Raw genomic sequence first — 11,602 nt, forward strand, 5'->3', positions numbered from 1 at the left:
GTGGATGGGATCTTATTGCTAACTACTGTCAGCATCACTGACAGCATCACTGACTGTCAAAGGTTGTCTGTATCCCCCCCCAAAAAATAACTGAAACAGTAGGCTAGTTCAGATCAATAACTGTGAATGACATACAGTACCAGTTTGGACACACCTACATTGTAGAATAATAGTAAAGACATCAAAACAATGAAATAACACATATGGATTCATAACAATGTAGTAACTGAAAAAGTGTCAAACATATCAAAATATATCTTAGATTTTAGATTATTCAAAGTAGCCACCCTTTGTCTTGATGACAGTTTTGCCCACTCTTGGCATTCTCTCAACCAGCTTCATGAGTAATGCTTTTCCAACAGTCTTGAAGGTGTTCCCACATATGCTGAGCACTTGTTGACTGCTTTTCCTTCACTCTGCAGTCCAACTCATCCCAAACCATCTCAATTGGGTTGAGGTCCGGTGATTGTGAAGGCCAGGTTGTCTAATGCAGCACTCCATCACTCTCCTTGATCAAATAGCCCTTACACACCCTGGAGGTGTGTTTTGGGTCATTGTCCAGTTGAAAAACAAATGATAGTCCCAGTAAGCTCAAACCAGATGGGATAGCGTATCACTGCAAAATGCTGTGGTAGCCATGCTTGTTAAGTGTGCCTTGACTTCTAAATGAATCACAGACAGTGTCACCAGCAAAGCACCCCCACACCATCACACCACCTCCTCCATGCTTCATGGTGGGAACCACACATGCGGAGATCATCCGTTCACCTACTCTGCGTCTCACAAAGACACGGTGGTTGGAACCCAAAATCTCAAATTCGGACTCATCAGACCAAAGAACAGATTTCCACCAGTCTAAAGTCCATTGCTCATGTTTCTTGGCCCAAGCAAGTTTGTTCTTCTTGTTGGTGTCCTTTTTTGGTTACTATATGATTTACATATGTGTTATTTCATCGTTCTGATGTCTTCACTCTTATTCTACAATGTAGAAAATAGTAAAAAATGAAGAAAAACCCTTGAAGGATGTGTGTGTATGTGTGTCCAAACGTTTGACTGGTGCTGTATATATTTTGCTTCAGATTTTTTCTCAAGTACAGTGAAGATCACATGTCCATGCGTGTCATCTCCCCAACAACGACAACTGCAAAACATGCCCCAATGGGATCATCTGTATTGCCACTAATTTGCCACTAATTGTTAACCTGCTCTCCCAGTAACGTCATTTCAGCATTGTTTTCTGACCCATTGATCCCCAGAGGGTGGCCCAGGGACAGTAAGGTAAGGTACATCCCTCTTGGTACGTTAACCCACCATATTAGCTCTCTCCTTCTGTGCCAATGGCCTAATAATCTCTCTTTGAGAGAGAGGGAGGGAGGGAGAGAAATGGCAACACACACACAACACATTAACCATGTGACTCCTTACACAACCAATCCCAGGCTTTATATATCACCTGTAGGGATGAGTCTCTCACGAGAGATCAAAACAGCCCTTGACAGTGCAGGTGTGTGTTGGTGTTTTTGAGCAGGCGTGTGTGTTCTTCGGACACAGGAGAGAGCTGCCACCGCCGCACTCAGCCCAGTGGAGGACACCAAGGCCAGAGTGAGAGAAGGAGAGAGAGAAGGGACATAGAGCCAGGTTGCTAAAAAATAAACTCCTCAGGGTTGTTGGAGAGTTGATCTGGTTTCTGCTGGGAAAAGGTTCTAGAGACCGCTAAGATGTTTTTCCGCATCCCTCGACTGACCCCTGGATACATCAGATACTTGCAGGTGCGTAAGCAGCATGAGTGTGGTAATAGATGCTTAGATAAATATGCCTTTAGAGCACAGTCTAGAAGAGCCTGTCAATCAAATAGAACTCTCACACATTAATAACAAAATAATTCAATTACCTATTAATTGACACTGTTTTGCTATATTGTGTGACTCAACAATATGGAATGGAAGCAAAACTGTTTGATATTAAGTGCATGTTTACCTTATTTTACGATGTACAGGTAACTGCAAAAATAAAGGAGACACTTGAGTAAATGAGGGATACAAAGTATATTGAAAGCAGGTGCTTCCACACAGGTGTGGTTCCTGAGTTAATTAAGCAATTAACATCCCATCATGCTTAGGGTCATGTATACAAATGCCCTGTTGTCTATTATTTTAGCTATCATGGCTAGAAGTGACTTTGAAAGAGGGGTCTTAAAGAAGCGTAGGGTGTTTTGGCTGTGTGTGTGTGTGTGTGTGTGTGTGTGTGTGTGTGTGTGTGTGTGTGTGTGTGTGTGTGTGTCTCAGTCACCAGATCCCAACCCAATTAACCACTTATGAGAGATTCTGGAGCAGATTCAGAAAAAACATTTTCCACCAACATCAACAAAACACCAAATGATGGAATTTCTTGTGGAAGAAGAGTTTTGCATGCCTCCATTAGAGTTCCAGACACTTGTAGAATCTATGCCAAGGCGCATTGAAGTTGTTCTGGCGGCTCGTGGTGGCCCAATGCCCTAGACACTTTATGTTGATGTTTCCTTTATTTTGTCAGTACATCTATCTAGCCGTATTGTATTGTAAAGACTAGTTAAGGGTCTTGACAGTGTCACCGTCCAGAGCCCAGCGGGTGTCCAGTGTGTTTCCGGGTGAGCAGGATAAGCAGGATTAGTCCCCCCTGCAGCCTTTGAATGGATCTGCATTGACGACACAAGCTGCTTCAGGGTCAAGTGAATGTCCTCTTAGTAAGATCTACAGTCAAATGACCTGAGATCCATGCTCTCAATCGCCCCAAGGGTATTTTAGGACCATGCAGATAGATTTAGAAGCCTATTGCGTTTTTCAGGCGAGAAGTGTCAAGCCTGATTAACTGTGTTTGGAGCTCAGCAGTTAGCTAAGTTAGATAACTCACAGGTTAGATTAAAATAAACATTCTCAGTCACAGAAGCTGACTGGTGTCATAAATGTGCAATTACTCGTAAAAAAATATATATATATTTGACTTTAAGGCTCTTTTCTATAATCTAACAACATAGAGCTAAGATAAAATAATAACTCAATTTATATCTGATTTTATTTGCCCCACCCCCCCCCCAAGTTTTCTGAGCAAATATTTGTTTTAACCATTTTTTATTATTTATTGTTGAACATAAAAGACTGTAAAAACACCAGCAAATCAGCTGATTTTAATTTTGAAATCTGTTCCAAAGTATTCCCACCCATAATAGATAGATATCTCTGATCGTATATAAATGTCATCAAGGTTTGAAATTATTAAGTTTTAATCAAATATTGTATCTGTTTGGGCTTCTTGCAGTCAATTTGCAGTTTACAAATTATTTGTAGTTATGTGTCCCCCCCCCCCCCAGTAGCCCGGATCTTCCCCATGGTAAGACCATCACGGGGATGAAAAATATGCTTGACCACTGTCACATGTTTAAGGACTCCAGAACAGCACAGGCCAGATGGAAGGTTTCTCTGCCGTCGCCATGGTGACGACCCCTCTCTCTTGACCTTTCAGACTCAAGCTGCCCAGACCGTGCTGCAGAGCCGGGAAGGCCCCATGATGTCGAGGGTGGCCATGCTGCTCGGGCTGATGGGAGTTGGGATGTCTGGGTACAGCTCACGACAGCTCACCCTGCACTGCAAGCCCTCCGCTAACCTGCTGAGATGAGGCAAGACACAACACCTCTGACCTTCCACCCTGAAGACGACAACATGGATTAGATCGATCACTGGAGCATATCCAATACCCCTGGATTCCACTTACACTACAAGAATAATTAGTCTCTGTTTCCTAAAAAGGTTTTGTTTTAGTTGAGTTTTTTGTTTGTTACCCTTGCACCTTTGATTTCCCCCATTGTGGTTGAAGTTTGGGACGAACCAAGTTCAGATTCTTATTCTGAAGAGTTTAACATTGAAGATCGATACTTTAAGGTTCTACACGTGCAGTTATGACCATATAAGATTATCCCTCCATTTAAAAAAATCTATGTTCTTTTAAACTACCTCTCCCTTTCAAACCAGTTAAAGTGTTATTCAGCCAACATACATCAATCCATTCTTATTGAGCTCTTAATGTTTTCTTGAGCTGGTAACATCCTCAACTTTAACCACCCATTTTCTTTTTGTAATTCTGTGCCTTAAATCCATTAAAATCAGTTTAAAACACCAAATGGTGTTACCTCACGCTAACCCAAGAAGACCAAAACCCAAGAAATAAAGACATCGCAATGGAGAAATATTAAATATGTCAAATATTTTTCAAAACCTGACGAAATTCCCCAGTCCGCCTGTTTATTGCCATTCTCTTGTCTCTGTTTGGCAAGGCATGTATACAGAGATTAGCACCTCTGTTTTAGGGAAGGTATCCAGTGTTTTCCTGAATAATGTCACGAGTGGCAGGAAAGAAGAGCGAAATCAAAATGGTAGCATCTTGGAACTCCGGGAATCCAGTTGGTCATAGGGATTATAAAAATGTTTTTTGTCTGTTATCATCAATGCTCTTGATTCCTTCATTTGGTACTTGCTTTACTTTCTTTGTCTGCTATGTTTGCATGCAAAGAAATACAGGAAAAATCCTTTGACCAAGATTCAAAATGTACTCAATCGACCTGCTTCCAATTGTATTTTCTAATGTCTTTTTTTATTTGGTCAAGCCCAACTTTTTTCCATTGAACCTTTTTGATTTTGCACAGTGAAAAGATTGATATTTTTACATACATTCTTTTCACCAAAACACTCTGACACTTTGCACTTTTTTAAGAATGTATGTGTGTGTACATAATATGTACATAATGTACATATCTGAATTATTGAAGCTTGAAGAGATTAGTAGATGGTTAAGTGACATGGAAAGTGACGCCAGATTGGTTTGAGAACTAGTCTGGGTGGAATCCAGCTGGATTCACACACGGCACCACAGTTTGGTATCAGGCATCCAGGGCAGCCACCCTGGATGGACCTCACTGGACGAATGCCACCGTATGTGTGAATTCACCGAGATTCCTCCAAGTTGTCCTCCATGTTTGTCAGAATTGGGATGTTTAGATTAATGGCCACATGGTCTCTTAACATAGCTAGCATGAAATACTATTTATATTTCCTTTAGATTCAGAACATGCAGTACACACTTTGTAATAAGGGAAATAACTTTAACACGACAGCATATGAATGTATCACCGACACAATGAATGTTTCTTAGTGGTATACTGTAATTGTAAACATGAACGTACTGTAGGTTACTGTGTCATAACCATGGGATCCCACTAGTCTGGTTTAGAGGAAACAGTGGATGTAACCAGACCTTAGATTTCCACTGGATTCTCCAATGGAACAGATTACCATGCCGTTGGTAGTTGTCCAGTGATCCAGTGGTCTTCCGGTGATCCAGTAGTCTTCCGGTGATCCAGTGGTCTTCCAGTGATCCAATTAGGAGAAGTGTCTCTTTTATGTCCAGCTTCACCAGTATAAAGGGTTAGTGACCCTAAATAGTGACCCTAAATAGTGACCCTAAATAGAGACCCTGCTATAGAGACCCAGACCAGTGAGAGGAACATAGTAGGAGTTCTGAAACCCCTAGTTTATCTTAGTCAATGTAATGTTACATGAACTTGGTGAAGAACTGACACAGAATTCAATTGGGAACATGATTGATATTGAAAGCTGCAATGGAGGAGTGATGTTATCTCATACACAGTGTAATGGGTCATTGCTGTTTAATAATTATAGTACACTACAGTGCTGTTTGTTTTACATGGTTACATTTCATACCAAAAGGCTTACAATAGGCCTATCTTTGTGTTGTTGCTAAATGTAACAATGTTGTTTAGGAATGCCATAGTGAATTGAAGAATTATGACTGCTTCACAAAGCACCCTTGAATATCTATTCATGTTTATTGTTATGATACAGCATGTATCAATACTATGAATAAAAACCTATAAACGGATGAAATTGTCCCTCTATTCTTCACCTTTCTTGTCATGTTTGGCAGTAAAAAGAAGAAGCACAGATTACAATGAAATGCTGATTCTACTCACTAGATGTCAGTAATGATTTTACTTTTGCAGGCCCACATTTTTCCCAATTTCCCATTTCATGTATTATTTTTTTATTTCACCTTTATTTAACTAGGCAAGCCCATTTCATGTACCGCTAAGATTTTAAGAACAATGAGCTCAGTAAGCTGCGGTCCCAGTAAAGTGATCACCGACTCAGACTGGTGGTTAGCACAACGCTGTTCACGGTCAAGGCTACGGCTGCACGGCCGCCTGGTGCTAAGAACTGACCCAGTTAGCGGTAAGCTCCTTTAGGGGCCCAGCCCGCTCCAAAATCCATCCCAGTAACGGCTAGTACAGGTTACGGCGACACGCCATCCGCCCAGGGCTTTCATACAAACAACAGCTTAGAGCTGAGGAGCTTTCCAGTAAGAAATGGACCGAAAAAAACAGGGAATGACAAAGTACCACGCACACACACACACAGACACGCACGCACACACCCACACCCGCACCCACACCCACACACACACAAACACACACACACACACACACACACACACACACACACACACACACAAACACACAAACACACACATACACACACATACACACACACACACACACACACACACACCAGCGAGACACACATGCTTGCCTGGGCTTTCATGAGGTCACTATAGGCCTCAGGGTCTTAGGGACAGGAGACAGACGCACATTAATACTCTCTCTTTTACATAGCTTCGTACATACACTCGCTGTAACACTTACTCTACTGAAAAACACATGCACATGCACACACGTACACACGTACACGCGTACACACACACACACACTACTCCATTGTGTGTCTGTGTCAGTATTTGGTGGCTCTTGTTACACTCTCTTACAGCCAGTAACAAAGAGATGAATGTCTCTCTTAGTTTTAGGGTTAGGAGCTAGGATTAGTGTTAGGGGTAGGAGCTAGGGTTAGTTTTAGGGTTAGGAGCTAGGGTTAGTTTTAGCGTTAGGAGCTAGGGTTAGTTTTAGGGTTAGGAGCTAGGGTTAGTTTTAGGGTTAGGAGCTCGGGCTAGTTTTAGGGTTAGGAGCTAGTGTTAGTTTTAGGGTTAGGAGCTAGGTTTAGTTTTAGGGTTAGGAACTAGGATTGGTGTTAGGGGTAGGATCTAGGGTTAGTTTTAGGGTTAGGAGCTAGGGTTAGTTTTAGGGTTAGGAGCTAGGGTTAGTTTTAGGGTTAGGAGCTAGGGTTAGTTTTAGGGTTAGGAGCTAGGGTTAGTTTTAGGGTTAGGAGCTCGGGTTAGTTTTAGGGTTAGGAGCTAGGGTTAGTTTTAGGGTTAGGACCTCAGGTTAGTTTTAGGGTTAGGAGCTAGGGTTAGTTTTAGGGTTAGGAGCTCGGGTTAGTTTTAGGGTTAGGAGCTAGGGTTAGTTTTAGGGTTAGGACCTCAGGTTAGTTTTAGGGTTAGGAGCTAGTGTTAGTTTTAGGGTTAGGAGCCAGGGTTAGTTTTAGGGTTAGGAGCTCGGGTTAGTTTTAGGGTTAGGAGCTAGGGTTAGTTTTAGGGTTAGGAGCTAGGGTTAGTTTTAGGGTTAGGAGCTAGGTTTAGTGTTAGGTTTAGATTTAGGGTTAGGGGTTAGGGAAAATAGGATTTTGAATGGGACTGAATTGTTTGTCCCCACAAGGTTAGCTGTACAAGACTGTGTGTGTTTGTGTGTGTGTGTGTGTGTATGTGAGTCTATCCCCCTGAGCTGAGCTATCCTAATCACACTGCAGTACACAACATACCTGTGTCAACAGAGAACAGACACACGGGCTAATACAGTCCAATGGGACCTAAGGGTCTGTAGAGAATCAGTACATTTTTATTTAATAGCATAAAGCCTTAAAAACAAACTGAATTGTTAAAAACCCATACACCTGTAGAGTCTGCCTGGTTGGTGCCTGTAAGATAAAACAGATAGGCTGGATTTTATTTGATGCCACATGGAGTTACTCTGAATTCTGTCCATCTGAAAATGAGAACTGATGAATTTAAGGTTCAACAGAATAGATGGATACACTTTACATTACAGTACCCCTATTACTGTCTATCTACTCAATACTCATGTAATTACAGTGTAACAATATTGTTATTACTCATTATTACACTGTGCTCACAGCACTAATACTAACATTAGCCATAACCCTAGCCTCAACCCTAAACCAAACCCTAACTCTAACTTCAAGTCCACACACCGGCTCAACCCCATCCCCAACCTTAGCCATAGCCACTTGTAACACAGGAATAATTACACATTAGTAAGGACAGCAGTGTACACTGTTCAGTATCCTGCTTTTGTTAGGACATAAGGTTCAAACAATGAATCACACTTTTTTTTAACTCTTTGAAGAGTGTGTGTGTGCTCAGTGTGATGCAGCACATTCCTGTGGTGGTCCTTCTTTAACTGTGGAATGGTTTAGCCTGGTTTCAGTGTGTCCTCTTCTTCTGATCTCATTAAACCCTATCTCCTGTGTAAGGACTTTTTTCCAACCCCCCCCCATAACACACACACACAAACGCACACAAACGCACAAAGACGAACACATATGAACACAGACGCACGCACGCACGCACACACACACACACACACACACACACACACACACACACACACACACACACACACACACACACACACACACACACACACACACACACACAGAGAGAGAGAGAGAGAGCTGATACACTGAACCCATACACTTCACACAGTAGGAAACCACTTTTACACACTAACAAATAGGTTTCATGCAAAGACACATCCGTGCTATTTTCGGGCTCTGTTAGCATGCAGGTTATGGTGGTACAGAGTTGACAACATGTCTTGAATGGATCTTGTTCTGAATGGTAATGGACCGGCCTCATTGGAAGAGTTAATCAGATACTGACAGGATGTCATACTGTAGGGAGGATGATTCTAACACAAATGAGTTTGGTTGGTACACTGGATTGCCAGAAGCCCAAACCCCATTCACAACCGCCTTCCCTGGGGCAAGAAGTGGAGATGGAAATAAAAACTTGAGCTGCTTCATTCAAAGCACCATGTCTTCATTTTTGAGGAAGGGCACGTATTTTCCGCTGGTTTCAGTGTTAAAGTGTAACTGATGATGCAGTTGCTGCAAAAACAGGCAGGTTGCCCTACTACACTCAAATGCCTGTTCAGCACCATTAGACCCTCTGACTAGTTTAAAAAAAAACAAGTTATTTGAACATGTTTTGAACATCCACTTTTCCCCCTTCAATCTCTAACCTTTGACCCCTTCTGTTAGTCTCACATTCCATTCCCCACTGTCCCTTTTTATTTGGTACTCTTTAACGAGCCTGCCGCTAACAATCTGCTTTGACAAACACCCCTCACAAACACAGCCATTGTTGGGAGCCAGAGACTCTGAGAGGGAGAGAGAGAGCAGGAGGAAAACCCTTGAGAGAATCAACAACTGCAGTATCTCTCTGTGACATTCTCCTGCGGTTATTATGATGAATGGATGTTTTTGACTTGAGGAGGAGGGAAAAACATTTTAAAATAAAAGGAAAAGGGTTTTGAACTAGATCCTACTCAGTTGTGAGAGTGCATCATGTCGACTGTCCTTCCAGGTTTTGGCTAAAGAGACTTATGGTGGTTCCTCGGTCATCATGGTGAATAAAATCCAATCAGATAGATGCTGAGTTAGGGTAGTCCCATTTCAGACTTCTAACATTGTGTTAACCCTGAAACCCTGGGAGCAGTTACAGATCATTATTATTAGTGTTGTGGGAGAGAGCTATAATTAACCACACACACACACACACGCACGCACACGCACGCACACACACACACACACACACACACACACACACACACACACACACACACACACACACACACACACACACACACACACACACACACACACACACACACACACACACACACACGCACACACACACACAGTACATGGGTCTTCCCAGTGGATGGAGTGAGAGTAGGCCATTGAGTGCAGATCATGGTGTGATTGGTAGTTTGGGTGGGGTGTGAGAACTCTGACCTTTGACAAAGTCGTCATTGTCAATGGACAGAGACGATTAAACAATTACCCTACTGTCTGATGACGATTATGGACACTTGTTCTACAAGTGGCCAGTTGGGTCATGTCCAAGGGAAACACTAAACCCTAATTTACATATGTATACAACTCCTGGAAATGTTAATTTGTGGCAACTTGCTCTTATTGTGATCCACAGTGATAGGTCAATAAAAATGATCTACCTCATTTAATAGGTCACTCTTGTTGTGGACACACCACTTTGTAGGCGAGGCACTGACCTTAATGATTGAACATTAAACCTCGCTTACAGTACAACACATCACCAGCTTGCCATACAGAACTCACAAAAGTGGGGATGTCGTCAGAGCTAAGGCATTGAGCAAGCACATGAGCTATTTGTTCCTAATCTAGGGCTAGGGGGGTTAAAGTTAGTGTCAGAGGTTAAGATTGCATGTATGGTTTAAAAGCACTTCCATTAATCCACGCACGCATGACCAGATAACGACATCTCTCAATACACCACTTTCAGGGAATTTCTCAACCTACACAGTACCTCTTTCTGTAAAGACCAAACAACATCCAGAAAGTTGCTTCCATAATGTACACAAGTGATCAAAAATGGAATTGCTTTAGATGTGAATTCCACATGCTCAACCATCACAGATCCCTAGTAGAGTGTGTCATCAAAGGAACAACATACATTGTTTAGAGGTACATCTAAAAGAGGATGCAGAAACTCTGAAACCCTAATTGTTATAGTTATTCAACAATCTTACAATCCTAATTGATTTAGCTGTGAAGTTGCAGCCATAGAAATGTATCCAGATCCTGAGGATCAGGTGAACAGTGTTAGCAAGGCTATTTTAGGGACCAGTCAGCAGCATAATGTGTAATTTGTTCCCGAGGCCTCAGGCTTTCTTTATTCAGAGAGGAGGGAGGATTGGAAGGAAGGAGAGGGGGGGAGCAGGAGCCCAGTTTTTTGCCCACTCTGTTAAACCACAAGGCTAACTTTAATCAGCTGTTATGCTGAGTCATGAAATCACATTGTTTTTGTTGGTTTATTTGCATTTCCTTACATCTATTGATCTTCCAATAGGGATGATTGTGATGCAACCTGCACCCCCACCACTACCCCTGATAACACAGAACATAATCTCTGAGATGATGAGAAGTATTTGCATATTACATTTACATTCAAATTAGTTCAAGAGATGATAGGGCATAGTCCACTGAGTTGGAAAACATTGTATGCTGTCTTGACACCTCATTTGTTCAACTAGGCCTATGGGCTACTAAACCAAGCCACAATGCCCAATTCATTTCCAAATCAGTCCTAAAGCTCCCAAATTATTACATGAATGCATGTAATGGTTGGTTGGTTTGAATCTAAATATAAGGTTTCAGAAGCACTGCCATACTAGATTTCTACAAATCCTAGTTTTAACTTTAGAAAAAGTTCCAACACTTCTGCCTAATCTCAGCCCAGTGACTTCAAAGGTGGAAAATACAACACTCCTCAAAGTACCATGGCAACCATAAAACGGGACTCATGTGGGGGGATATGGGAGGAG

The 11,602-nt window shown here is 42.0% G+C and overlaps 1 long non-coding RNA gene across 1 annotated transcript; it reads left to right on the plus strand.

The window, feature by feature from the left end:
* Positions 1 to 1,480: 1,480 nt before the first annotated feature.
* LOC110522416 lies at positions 1,481 to 3,996 on the plus strand. The gene is made up of 2 exons (XR_002473313.2): positions 1,481 to 1,769; positions 3,499 to 3,996. It is a non-coding gene; the product is annotated as an uncharacterized LOC110522416 (long non-coding RNA).
* Positions 3,997 to 11,602: the final 7,606 nt, after the last annotated feature.

Source organism: Oncorhynchus mykiss, chromosome 4, assembly GCF_013265735.2.
Source record: "Oncorhynchus mykiss isolate Arlee chromosome 4, USDA_OmykA_1.1, whole genome shotgun sequence".
NCBI lineage: Eukaryota > Metazoa > Chordata > Actinopteri > Salmoniformes > Salmonidae > Oncorhynchus > Oncorhynchus mykiss.